Source organism: Martes martes, assembly GCF_963455335.1.
Source record: "Martes martes genome assembly, chromosome: 7".
Classification (NCBI taxonomy): domain Eukaryota; kingdom Metazoa; phylum Chordata; class Mammalia; order Carnivora; family Mustelidae; genus Martes; species Martes martes.
The window spans coordinates 4604063-4618277 of record NC_137894.1 but is presented as its reverse complement, the minus strand read 5'-3'; positions in this window follow the sequence as shown (position 1 = coordinate 4618277).

Below are 14215 nucleotides of genomic sequence, written 5' to 3'. Positions count from 1 at the left end.
CTTACTCTCACCCTTTGGTCCCAATGTATTCATAGGACTATATCCTGAGACAGTGCCCCTTAATTGTTTTTTTTAAATACAACACGCAGATAAGTATGTGGAAGTGTAAGCTCACCGCACTTTTTAAAGATTTTATTTATTTAAGATTTATTCATTTGACAGAGACACAGCAAAAGAGGGGGAGCGGAAGAAGGAGAAGCAGGCTCCCCGCAGAGCAGGGAACCCAATGCGGGGCTCGATCCCAGGACCCCGGGATCAAGACCTGAGCCGAAGGCAGACGCTCAATGGCTGAGCCTCCCGGGTGCCCTGACCGCGCTATGAACTGAACACACCTGTGTAACCAGCACCCACATCAAGAAACAACTTAGCCACATCCCAGAAGCCCTCCTCGGGTCCTCTCCAAGCATGGCTTTCTCCCCCTGCCCCTGTTCTCACGTTGGACATAGTGGAGGGAGTTTTGGGAGCTGGACAGACCCAGTTCTAGACAGTTGTATCACTAACCACGCACCCTCACTTTTATTAAGAGATTTTACAATTTGTGGCAGGTCATAATGAGACTCCTCCTTTTTCATGGAATTTTACTTCCCTTTGGGTTGTGTTTGTAGTTTATGATAAGACACAGTAGCTCACAGTGACCACTTACGCCGTGGTGGCCACGCGTAAGCTCTGTGCTAAGCTCGACCCACAGCCCCACTCAATCCTGATGATGAGGCAGGGAGGTAAGTGAGGTAGGTCTGTATCCCCACTTTAGAGCTGAGGATGTGGAGGCTGGGAGGAGAGGTTCAGTAAAGACATTGCCCAGGGCCCCTTGCACTACCAAAGCCATGGGAAGAACGGAGAAAACAACAAAACACCGAAATACAAATGACAGATTGGCTATGAGTCTTTTCTGGAGCTGGCCTCAAGAAGACCCACAAATGTCATTGGCCCTTCCTTGCACGTGACCACGTGACTGGCTCTTCCCAGCCTTTTATCCCTAATGTCGGGTCCTGTCTCATCACAGGCTCAAAGCTGGGCTTGCCCCCACAGTCCCTCACAGACCGCCCCAGAGGTTTTCAAACACCCCCTGTGGCCAGGCCCTGTTAGGCTATTCCAAATTTCTGGACAGAACAGTTGGGTCCTTCCTCTTTCCACCCTCTTGACTTGACAAAGTAGCCCCAGGCCACAGAGGAAGGGGAAGTGCCTTGGCAACGGTCAGATTTTGAGACCGAGGATTTCCCAGCCTGGTGGAGAGTGAGGGCGGGTGGAGAATTCCCTTTGCCTTTCCACCCAGTCATTGGTGCAACTGAGCTCCTGCCTCGGCATCGGCAGTGGCTGTGGCTCTAGGGCCTACTGGCCTCTGGCTCCCTGCTCCTGCTGGCTCTTCCCAGTGTCCCACTGAGAGAAACTTCCATCCCTTCCCAGGCCTGGGGCAGCTGTAGAATGGGTGTGGGGCAGGGAATCTGGCTCCAAGGAAACACTGCCCAGGCCCCTCACACCTCCCAGGCCCTGGCAGGTGCAGCATCTCCACTGTTTACACTGCTGGTGTTTGAGGGGTGCCTGCTGGGAGCCCTCAGCAGAGGTAAATTTACCACAGAGTTCTGGTCCCCAGCCTTTCTGGTGCAGAGCCTGGATTTCCTCAGTACACCCAGAGATGACCGAATCCTGGGTGGGAGGCTCTTGTTCACTAAATTTCCAAGAGACCAGTAGAATCTAGAACCCCCGTTATCAATTCATAGGAGGGGATCTCCCATCGCAAGCCAGCTTCAGTGTCTTGAGTGATCAGCTAGTGCTTGAGCAGCAGGGAACGAAAGGAGGGTGTCACGTGAGGGGCAGGGAGACACCAGCCACGAACCCCCTCAGGAAACAGATGCTGTGCTTCAAATCCTGCTTATCTTCTGCGCCCCCCAGGGCCACCTGCTCAGTGTCCAAGATTCCCATGGTAATGCCTTCTTCCAGATTTCCCTGGAAACATCCCCTTGTGCAGATGAGCTGGTATCACTGGTTAACTTGGAGTCAAATGGATGATCCAGTGGGCCTAGGGAACATCAGTCTCCACTCATCATATGTGGCTGTAATCCCCTGAATTCCTAGATTCCTAGATAAGAATTCCTTATCTCCTTCATCTGGAAATCCTCGGCTCCTCAGGCCCTGCTTATAGACACCTCTTGTGCAATGTTTTTCTACATACATCCCAATAATCTAGAAACCAAACTTGCTGACACTGACCTACTGACCTGGACATACCTCTTCCAGCTGTTCCAAACATTGCTGCCCCTCAGAGCTATTAGCTCCCGTGTGTGTCCCTCCAGCTCGTGCCCTGACATCTGTGCTGTAGTAGATGGAGTGGTGGGAGCCAGAGAGACCGGGCCGACCCGGTTCTAGACACACTTGTGCCACTGATTAGCAGGCTGAGGAGGGCAAATCCCTTCCAGAGGCCTCATTTTCCACATCTGCAAAACTGACGGCAATATGTCCCATTCCAGAAGGCTGCCGAGAAGAGGCTAATCACTGCGTGTGACAATGAACATTGAAATCCTATTCTTCATGTAACTCTAACCCGCTTTCACCAAAAAAAATGGACCTGTCTCGGTTGCTTGGGACAACGGTCCTCCGAGGGACCAGGAGGCCACAGCTGGGAAAGTATCTCATCTAAGTAGACTTTGGGGGGTCCTTTAGTCCCATTCTCTGAGGAGTGTGGCTCACAGCTTGAGCAGGGTCTTCTCCCTTGAATACTGGGTGTGGTGTTGATGGTGAAGGGGATAGGACCTGTGTTTGGGGCTATCTTCTCCATGCTTGATTTTGCTTCCAGTGAAAGTTCCATTTGCTCAGGAGCTCCCTAAGTTAAGGTAATAGTTGTGGAGTTGGATCAGTAATTTTCACTTTTATTTTTTTTTTTAAACAGTTGCCCAGTTGCTCTCCAGGATGTCTTTCCAGCCATTCACTTTGAAGGCACCTTTTATCCCTTACAGCCCTGCATTGAAGATATGTGGGCTATTCAGGGCAGGGGCGCCTGGCCGGCTCAGTCGGTGGAACATGCGACTCTTGATCTCGTGGTCGTTGAGTTCCAGCTCCACGCTGGGCGTAGAGATTACTAAAAATAAATAAAATAAAAATGTATCCTCTACTGGGCTGCATTCCCTAGAGGAGGAGGGAGGGTCTCGCTTGAGCTAACGTTGATGTTCCGCGACTGATCTTGAATGAATAAGCGTTGACAGTATTCATCTTGTCAACAGTATTTATCTTGAATCTCCTAAGACTGTGCAGGCAGGAACTGAGGGAGATGTGTGTGTGTGTGTGTGTGTGTGTGTGTGTGTGTAAAGCATTACCATAGTGGACAACCATGCAGGAAAAGTACTCTCTTACGTGGCAAAAAATCTGAATTGGAGTCTCAGCTTCATGCTCGCAGACCTCCGGCCCGCAAGGGTCCTTATCCCTCTCAGCGCCACCGGGAATGAGGGAAAGGGGAGCAAACACACGCTCCCAGCTGGGCCCCTTCTTGCTGAGGCTCTGAACTCTCAAATCCAGCGTGCAGTGAGGTCCCACCCATCATTAACGATTCGCCGAAACACGGAGACGCCTGGGCTATCCCCAAAAGTTATTGGCTAACGCTGCTGTCAATCTGAGGGCCCAGAAAGAGGCCTATGGGAAATGGAGTCCGGCAAAAAACGAGTCCTCCCGGGCCTCTCGTTTCAGTTCCCGGTGTTTAGTGACTGTCCCGATGCCCGGACTACGGGCCTGGGCTCAGTGTTCGTATGGTGACGTGGCTTGGCCGCGGAGAAGGTGTCAGGGGCCCAGCTACCCGGACTCGCAGGGCCTCGGTGGGCCCCCCAACTCTCAGCTAGGTGCTGGCCTAGCTCGCCGAAGGTTGGGGGGCGTGGCCGGACGGCAATCCGGAATCCCGCCGCCTCCGGCCCAGGCGCCGCGAGTGGCCCCAGGGTAGGATGCCCCCCTGCCGCCCCCCCGCGCCGTCCTGGCGCGGCCCTCCTTTGCGCCGCCCACCCTACCCAGCGGGGACGACCCGGTTCCCAGGGCCCGCATTTACCCAATAAAGCTTCCAGAGAAGGTCGCCCACAGAGCAGAGTAGTTTTCTAGTGTAAGTCATGCTCTGAGGGCCAATCCCCCGAGTCCATGGTCAAGGGGTGGAGCCCCTGCTTATTTCCTGCCCTTCACCAACTATGTGACCTTGGGCAAGTCCCTGAGCCATGATTGCGCAGCTGAAGTATCTCTTAACTTTCCTGCCAGCTCTAACATCCTATGAGTCTGTGTTTTTATTGTCCATGCTCTTAAAGCTTGTAACCTTAGCCAGGGTAAATCTCCCTGTCTGGGAGAGAGTTACTCGGGTGCCCAACGCCGAGAGCCCAGCCAGAGATGTGGGCGGTTAAGAGGTTGGACCCTGTGGATCACTGAAGCCTAGAGCCCCCTCCACCCGGGTGCTGCTCTCCAAGGTGCTGCTGCTTTGTGCGTTGTCTCTTGTCCTGCACATTCACTTTTGAAGACTTTGGGAAGGTGGGCGGTTCATAGTCCCCATTATCTCCTCCAGCCTACCCTCATTGGCCAGTACAGATAACTGACATTTTTCGCAGTGTCTGGCAAATTGCTATACAAACACAGCTTCAAGCTCCCCTACGTTCCAACCAGATCACCAGCCCTTGACCCTCCTCTTAAACTTCTGAAGCTTCCTCCCCAGTGACAGAGGGCCAGACTCCATGGACACCAGGACTTGGGAAGGGGAGAACAGGAGGGCTCTTTTCTTCACCTCAGTCCTGCTGGGCTAACACTTGTGAATGTCACTAGTGTTCACTCTGTAATGTATTTCTGGCTCTAGAATTTCAAGTTCTACTTAATGACTCCTATCCCAAGGTAGCTTCCCAGTGTGCTAAAGAAGAGGTCTGAGCTTCAGAGCCCAGTTGCAAGGTTCTTCTCTGAGCTGAACAATGGCTGTAGCTGTGGACCAACAAATTCAGACTCCTCACGTGCAAGAAGAGCGTCAAATAGTGAAGCTGGAAGAGGATTCCCACTGGAAATTTCCCTTCAAGGGAGTAATCCTGGACCAGAGACCTCCTGCCAGTGCTTTTGACATTTCTGCTATCAAGAAACATCCGGACCCTGCGAGGCCCTCATCCAACTCTGGAAGCTCTGTCATCAGTGGCTGAGACCAGAAGTGTACAAAAGAGCAGATCTTGGAGCTGCTCGTGTGGGAAGAGTTCCTGACTGTCCTTCCTCAGGAGATCCAGCTCTGGGTTAGACAGTAGCATCCAGAAAGTAGGGAGGAGGCCATGGCTCTGGTGGAAGACTTGTAGAAAGAACCTGGAAGATGGAGGCTCCAGGTGAGAACCAGGAACCTTGTTTTGAGTAGTTACAATAGGGGAGTGGGAGAGCAGAGCCTGCTTGGTTTGCCAGCCAGATGGGTGATGTGTAGGTCTTTGCTCTTTGTGTCAAGTGACGTTTGCTTATTCCCCGGCCACAGATTCCCTTCCAAGCTCACACTGACTCTTCAGGGAATGTGTAGCATCAGTTGTTCTGAGTCTTTGTCCCTGCCATTAAGCAAGAGAATGGCTTCCACGAATCCATGCTCCTCACTGCCTTGCAGTGATTTGCATAAGGCTGATTTCCTCCTTTGCTTTTTTGCATCTTGAGATGGTTAAGTTTTAGTACCTAAAGAATTCTGACCACTTCTAGTCCTTGAACAGGGGCAGGAGGTACACTCAGAGGAGAAGGAACCGTCATCTATTAGATGGACATCGTGACAGCATCTACCTCAATGGGAGGTTTTGAGGATCCTGGCATGTGGTTAGCACTCAGGAAATGCTTGTTTTCCTTATTGTGAGCATTGCAATTATGGTTAACATAGATGAACACCTTGCCCTATGCTCCCCATTTAAGGGGGCACATTTCCTGAGTCATTACACATGTTCTTCTGAAAACTAGACTTTCTGGGAGGTGCTTCCATGTTTGTCTCAGCTCCTACTTCCAAGTAGAACAGAAAGCAGACTACATAGGAACTCCATGTCCCTTCTTGCTTTTCCTTGAAAGGACTTCCAGTTCCCCGGCCAGATGGGGTCTCGAAGCTGGAAAGAAGTGAAGAGCTTTGGAATGACAATCTCCAGGACTTCTAGGAAACTTCTTGTGCAGGTGGGAAATGACTGAAAGCTAGTATGGCACCAACCGCGAAGTCAGACCCGGAATTCTGAACACAGACAAGGCAGCACTGGGCTGGTAGAGCACCCACTCCCTTGGCCTTCCCGGTTTATTACTCTGAGGTGCTGAAAGCACAGGCGATGAGAGAAGAAAAGAAAAGCAGGTGGCAACAGGAAAGCCTGCTCCCCTCGTTACCTTGGCTCATAAATATCAACAGATTACTAGTGTTCATGATTTCCCTCTTAAATTTCTTTTTTTTTAAATGCCCCCTTTATTTATTTTTCTCAAGTAAACTCTACCTGCAAGTCAAACTCATGACTTCTTAATCAAGAGTCACATACTCTACCGACCAAGCCAGCCTGGCACCCTTCCCACTTAAATTTCTACCTGACTTTTAACTATAAATTAACTGTCGCTTGGGGCGCCTGGGTGGCTCAGTTGTTAAGCATCTGCCTTCTGCTCAGGTCATGATCCCAGGATCCTGGGGCTGAGCTCCGAGTTGGGCTCCCTGCTCAACAGGAAGCCTGATTCTCCCTCTCCCACTCCCCCTGCTTGTGTTCCCTCTCTCACTGTGTCTCTCTCTGTCAAATAAATAAATAAAATCTTTAAAAAAAAACCACAACTGTCCCTTAATGAGGTTAATAGGAAAAGTGAGCCTTGGCAACCCCAAATTAAACAATAGTCAACCTTAGATGATTGAAGGGGTGAACTTCTCATGGTTAAGAGGAGCTTCCCTCCTTGGTGGGGCTCAGTAATTCTGTTGGAATTTTAGGGGATCCAATAAATAGTACTGTTCTTCCCTCACTCAAATTCCAGACCAACCAAGAACCATGGGAGTCAGATGTTGAGATCAAAATGGCAGCTTTCTAACTGGTAGAGCTGTTGGGCAATGTGGCTTGATGTGTGGCCACAGTGGGGTTCCTCACACGAACCTTGCACTGAGCCACAGGCAGCCCCAGACGACCACAGCCTGGCAGGCACAGAGCTGTCACTGTTGGTCTATCTGAGCCATGAGTGCCCAGCTCCTTGTTAATCAAAGAAGTCCTTCCTCCTGTTTGAGGAGCAAGGGGACAGAGAGAGGCCAGGAGTATTCTCAGGCTTGTGCCACTACCCAGAAGGCAGTATCAAGAAGAAAAAGGCAGCTTTTTAGTATTGACTGTCAACCTACGAGCCAAGCTTAGGGGCAGAACCTCTGAGGACTGGGGAGAGGAAGTAATGTGTCCGGATCCTGCCCAGCTCCCTTTCTTTAGCCTTTCTCCGCGCGAATCTCTTGCTTAGAGGCTGGGGGAGGGAGGGAGACCTGCAGTTCTGCTGTCTTAACCATGGTTCAGCCATAGTCCAGCTTCTTTGTTCCTGGTTAAGGGAAAGCGGACTGCGTTCTATCTGTTACCATCGAGAAATTGTTTCTCAGTGTCCAGGAGGGGCCTCTTTCACATTGTTTGCATTCTTCTGAGCTCAGAAAGCAGGTCACATTTTGGTTTCACCTCATTCTTTCAGATCTTGAAACAAGGACAGAGGACGAGGAGAAGTCAAGCCAGGACTTTTCCAAGGAAGCAGAGCTATGGGGGATGCTCTTAGAGAGACCCAAAGTGGATGCTTCCCAGGCCCTTGACTGGAGGACAGACTGGGAAGGTGAACATGGGGCAGAGAGGCCGTGGGAAGTAACTTTAGAAGATGGACAAGAGGCACTCTCCCCTCCAGAAGGAGATGTAGGTAAATTCATAGGTCCTCAGGGAACCTATGTGGGAGGAAAGTCCCATCTCTGCTGTGCATGTGGAAAACACATCAGCCAGGGTTCATGCTTCACTGTCCACAGAGTAGCTCACACTGGGGAAAAGACACCTTCTAAGTGGCCACTGTGGGAGAAGCTTTGGCCGAAGCTCACATCTGGTTTGCCAGCAGAGAATCCATACCGGGGAGAAGCCCTACAAATGCTCAGACCGTAGGAAGGGCTTCAGTGATTGTATGAACCTTACAGCACACCAGAGAGTCCACACTGGCGAGAGGCCCTATACATGTGGGAAGTTCTGGAAAAGCTTCAACCAGAGCTCCAGCTTACCATGCACCGGAGAGTCCACACAGGGGAGAAACCCCCTAAGCGCAGCGAGCGTGGGGAAAGTTTCACTGACAGCTCCCACTTCAGCACGCACGGGCAAACACACACGGGTGAAAAGCCCTACCAGTGCCCCGGGTCTGGGAAGAGGTTCAGCAAGAGTTCCACGCTCACCAGCCATCAGCGGGTCCACACAGGACAGAAACCCCATGCATGTCTCAAGTGCAGGAGAAGTTTCAGTGACCGCTCAAACCTCATTACCCACCAGCGAATTCACGCTAGAGAGAAACCCTGGGAATGTGGGGAGTGTGGGAAAAGCTTCAGCCAGAGCTCCAGTCTCATCAACCCACCAGAGAATCCACACTAGAGAGAAACCCTAGGAATGTGGGGAGTGTGGCAGGCAATTCAACAATGGCTCCCATTTTAGTGCACATCGCAGAACCCACGTGACGGAGACTCCAGATATCGCAGGAATGTCTTTAAAGTACCACGTCTCAGAACACCACAGAATCTGTTCCAAAAATGGTTTGTACAGTCCTTAATTCTGTACCATGGCACCCACATGAGATAGAGGGAAAGAGTTTAGACCCCAGTCCAACAGATGGTATTTTTGTTTCTCTCTCTGAAACTCACTTGGCTTACAAAATACTACTCAGGGCTTTCTGTGTGGAGAGGATTCAGAGACTGGTTCTGAATTTGCGTCACCATCACGGTATGTCTCCATGATGATCCTGTGCCTTCATTTCCACAGCTCAGTACACTGAGGGGGAGAGTCCTATCTCCAAGACCCTCTCCCAGGGACAGAACCTTCTGCTGCCCTGGGCTGCTGGCACCAGGGTCAGCTGGCTCAGCCCCAGGGCCAGCCGCTGCCGGGCTGTTTCTCTCAGCATTGGGCAGCTAGACAGGGATTTATGACGACATACAGTGTTAAAGGACTTCCATGGCCTTCCCTATGGGAGGACTGGGGCCCGGGAATGGCCTACATTCTTCCACGTTCCTTTTCTTAAGATGTACATGGAGTTACTGGAGAGAAAAGCACTCAATCATATCATCTGGAGGAGGGAAAAGGAGAGAAGGTCAGTGCTGGAGGTTCGCTTTCTAAACCACAAGCTACTCTTCCTCTCAGGGTTCGAGGTTGAACTGTAGGAGATCACCATTTTGATCTCCAAACCCAGCAATTTTATGATTCAACCTCAACAGACTTTTTGCAGAATGGAATTACTCCAGATTGCCAGCAGAGCCGCTGGAGAGCCTGAGAGCTCCCACCGTGTCCTCAAATAGAACACCGGGTCTAGGAGATCACAAACAGGGTGAAGTAGTGGGAAAGACTTTTCTCTCGGTAACTATGTCCTGAGCAGTAACTACAAACCACACATCGATCAAGACGACTCCCAGATGGCGGATCTGCCTGTCACCGGCCTCTCACAAGCCCCCTCGTTCCTACAGGGGAGGCCATGTGCAGGTTCACAGGTTCCTGGAGATAACGGGGTATCTCTGCGAGAGCAGAGCACAATTTCTGGGGAGACTCTGACACACACAGCAAATGGTGCTTGTAATTAAGTGGAATATAGTTTTTCCCTCTTAAAATAGTTTCCTTTGGGGCTCGTAGGTGGCTAAGTTGGCTCCTAGGTTGGTTAAGCATCCAACTCTTGATGTCAGCTCATATCTCAACTTCATGCTTGTGAGTTCAAGCCCCACAATGGGCTTTAAAAAAAAAAGTTTCCTTTGTGCATATGACTTGAAAATATTTCCCCAAAACTTTCCAGAAACCCACCAATTATAAAACAAAGCACTGTTGGAGCACCCGGGTGGCTCAGTGGGTTAGGGCCTCTGCCTTCAGCTCCGGTCATGATCCCGGGGTCCTGGGATCAAGCCCTGTATTGGCCTCTCTGCTCGGCGGGGAGCCTGGTTCCCTCTCTCTCTCTGCCTGCCTCTCTGCCTGCTTGTGATCTCTGTCAAATAAATAAATAAATCTTAAGACAAAAACAAAAACAAAAACAAAGCACTGTTGACACATGACAGTTTCATATAATTAGATTTATAAGATAGCATTAAGTAATGAGTTTTTTTAATGAACATCAAAGAACTTTTTCAAATAAGTGTTATCTGTCAAAAGCAGTCATTCTGATGGGCTGTGGGCTTTATATGTTGTTACTATTATTGAAGACATTGAGTTTTCCTGTAAGAATGGTCTTCAAACCACCTTAAAAGGCCCCCTATCAGTATATTTCCGGCACAGAGTAGTGTCCTGCACATAAGCAAGGCTTAATAAACACTGACAGAACGAGCTTGTTTGTTCTCTAGCCCAATCGATCACCTCTCTTATCCATGAGACTTGGCTCTGCCCAGTATCTGCTCTCTGAAAATAGATTCTCTTCAAAGATGCCAATTTACTGTCACTGAGGAGACTTCAAAGAGTCTATTTTGGGGGATGGTCTTCCAAACACTATCCCAGAAATTTGAGTTCCGGATTATTTTGTAAGGCCAGGAAATAAATCTGATATGTATTATTTTTAATCATTTCACTCTTCTGAATGAGAAAGACTCTACTTGAGTGGAAATTCATCACACTAAAACCAGTGTGGCTATGCATTATAAAAAGACTTTGGAAATAACCGGATTCCCTTTTGGAAACTTTTGCCACCATCCTTCTCTGCAACGGAACGAGAAGATTCAAATAGGATAGCCATCCACTTTCATCTCACGTGTATTTTCCCCTTAGCAAAGTAACAGGAAGACTGAGCTGGAGACTGTAGATCTTTTTCCGGATTTTACGATCCCTGAAGCAGTAGGGCCTGCGAGACCACAACCCTAAGGTGCTGTCTGCAGTTAGTTCTCAAGGGAAGATGAGAGCAGGGAGTTAGCACGAGCTGACTGTCATATGGAGAGGCTTCCCGGGGAACCAAATGCAGTATGTACTCCTTACAAGGTCCGGAGTTTGATTTGAAACTAGTCACTGGTTACCTTGCTCAAGAGTGTTTTGATTTACTTTTTTGTCCACCACCATACTCGGCACAAGCAAAGCTCTGGGGCCTTTCACTTTTAGCTCAACTCAGACTCACAATCACGGCTTCAAAGTTTTTGAACCAGGCAAGCAAGGTGGCTTCTGGAAGCTGTCTCCTTGGGAATTCCTCAAGGTGAAAATAATAGTGAAAGTTCTAAGTGGGAATGCATAAAATTCACTTTTTTTAAAAAAAGATTTATTTATTTGTCAGAGCAAGCGAGTCAGCTAGTGCACAAGCAGGGGGAGTGGCAGGCAGAGGGAGAAGCCTGATGGGAAGCTTGATGCAGGGGTCGATCCTGGCACACCAGGATCATGACCTGTGAGATGAAGGTAGATGCTTAACTGACTGAGCCCCCCAGGCATCCCCCAAATTCACTTCTATTATAACAGCTGCAATAGATGACACACAATAGATCTAATTATGTGTTGCAGAATTTTAATTGAATTTTAACTGAAGCTCATAGCAAAAATACTGGCCCATATCCTCATTTACAGATAGCTAGAAACAGGAGGTGGTGTCAGAAGCTAATCCTGCCAGCGGAAGCCAATGAAAGTATGTTCACCCATTAAACAAACGGATTCCAAGTGGATCGGGAGAGTGGAATGATCAAAGGGTGAGCTGTCTTCACAAAGTTGTCATAGACGCAGCCCCAGGGCAGAAGCTTTGTGAGGCTGAGGTCCCCCCAGGGTTGAACCGGCCACGTGGGGCACCTTGCAGGTGACCTAGGCCTCTCCTCCCCCACCCAGCCCAGCATGGGGGCCCCCTCACTGGCTTTGATAGCTCTATCTCTGCTCCAACTGCAGAGAACCCACCCTCTCCCTTTACTTCCCTCCAGGACTCCAGCCTCCGGGTGTCCTCCCAGCTCTGGGAGTCCTCGGGTCAGGAAGGCGGGGGTGGGGGGTAAGGGGAGTGGGGGGGTGGAGGGGGCCAAGGCCAGCTCCGCCTGCTGCATATTCAGGGAGGCAGGCCCTGGCCTGAGCCCTTTGCTGCTGCAGGGGGTCAGTAACTATCACAGCCACTGCAGTGTGGGCCACTGCGCAGAGCTGGGCCTTGGGTACTGATCTGTCTGACTGCCCCATGGATGTGGGGGGTTTCCAGATCGTCCAGAATTGGCCCCCAGCTGTCCACTGGGGAGCCACAGAGGCTGTGGGACTTGGCCTGTGAAGTCTGTACCCAAGGGAATGATTGTGTGTGCTCAGAATGACTCCTGAGAGTCCCTTCCAGAGCCCGGAGGCAAGGACAGCATCTCTCTCAGGTCCATGAGATGCTCCTGGACTGAAGGTTCATGGGAGCAAACCCTGTGGGGAGCAGCAGGAGCCTGTTGCCCACCACTGCCCTGGACAGATGGGACCTTTTGCCCATGGGCCGAGGAGCCACCTCCCTGTCTGGTCTCGTCCCCTCTCTGCACCCCCTGTTCTCATCTGCAAAACAGGGAGGGGGAGGACCCGTCACTCCTGGTTCCGAGGTCTGCGTCCCCAAACAGCTCGCCATCATTCACAGCCCGTGAGCCCCCCGCCGGGGCACACGATAGCCCTTATCTAAATAGTCAGGGCTCTAAGTCAGGCTAGCCACCTGAGATTCTTAGCCTCTCCCCTTCACAGCACCCTTCAGTATGATGTGGAACGCCAGATTTGTGTGGGTTGTTTTTTTTTTTTTAAGCTTAAAATCGTTGTTTTTAGGATATTCAGAAGATTGTGCAACTGTCACCACTATCTAATTTTAGACTATGTTCTTCACCCCAGGAAGTCCCAAACTCATCAGCAGGCACTCCCAGTCCCCACGGCCCACAGCCTCTGGCCACCACTCCTCTCCTTTCCGTCTCTCAGGACTGGCCTGTTCTGAACGTTCCCCGGAAATGGAGTCCTACAGCAAGTGGCCTTTCGTGACTGGGCCCTCCCCCCAGTGCCCTGTCTGCAGGCCCCTCTGCGTTGCGCCAGGTGTCCGTGCTGCCGTCCTCCTTCTGGCCCAGTGACATCGAGGTATACAGACATGCCGCACTGTATCCCCCTCATCAGCCGGAGCCCAGCCGTGCTTACTGTGAATCATTCATGCACACGTTTTGACAAGTTTTGTGTGGACACATTTTCAGTTCTGGTGGATAAACGGCCGAGGAGTGGAATTGCTGGGCCATCGAGTAACTCGAGGTTTAACCTTCTGAGGAAGAGCCAACCTCATTTTCCAAACAGGCAGCACCATTTAACATTCCCACCAACAGTGTACAAGGGTTCAGATTTTTCCACATCCTCCCCCTAAACTGGATACAGTCTTTTTTTTTTTTTTTTTTTTTTTTTTTTTTTTTTTTTTTTTAAGTAATCTCTACACCCAGCATGGGGCTGGAACTCACAGCCCCAAGACCAAGAGCAGCATGCCAGGCGCCCTTAGTCTGGCTTTTGATTCTAGTGCTCCTGGAGAGTATGAAGTGATGGAGCCAGGTTCAGAATGCACTGGGCACTCCTGCAGGCGGCAGGATGGCAGGGGGCGGTGCGGGAGGAGCTGCAGCCCTGCCCCACCTGCTCTGAGCCAGGTAAGACCCCGGTGTGTGCCCGCAGCCTCTGGCCACACTCCCTGCCATGGCCACTCCAGCCTCCTCTCAAGCCCAGCATGCATATGCCATCTGCACAGCCTGCCCTTGAGAGGACAGAATGGAAGAGGGCGTGCAGGCTCTGAAAGCAGACTCTGGCCATTCAGACAGGACCTTCTGGGTCTGGGTCCCTAGAAGATGGCCTGGTGGAGGGATGCAGGCTCTGTGGGCACACAGCCATGGCCCGTGGTCTTCTCAACCCGGGGGAAGGGCACAGCTAGAGGAGGGCTGGATGGGGCTGGGCATAAAATGTGCCCTCTCCCCATGTTTAAGTGCACAATTTGGGGGCATAAAGTACATCTGCGTTTCTGTTCAGTTATCGCCACCCTCCAATACCAAAATTTTTTCATTGTCCCAAACTGGAAGTGTATCCATCCCACAGGAACTCCTAATGCCCCTGCCCCAGCCCCCGGCCACCACTATTCCACTTCCTGTTGCAGCCAACTGGTCTGTTTT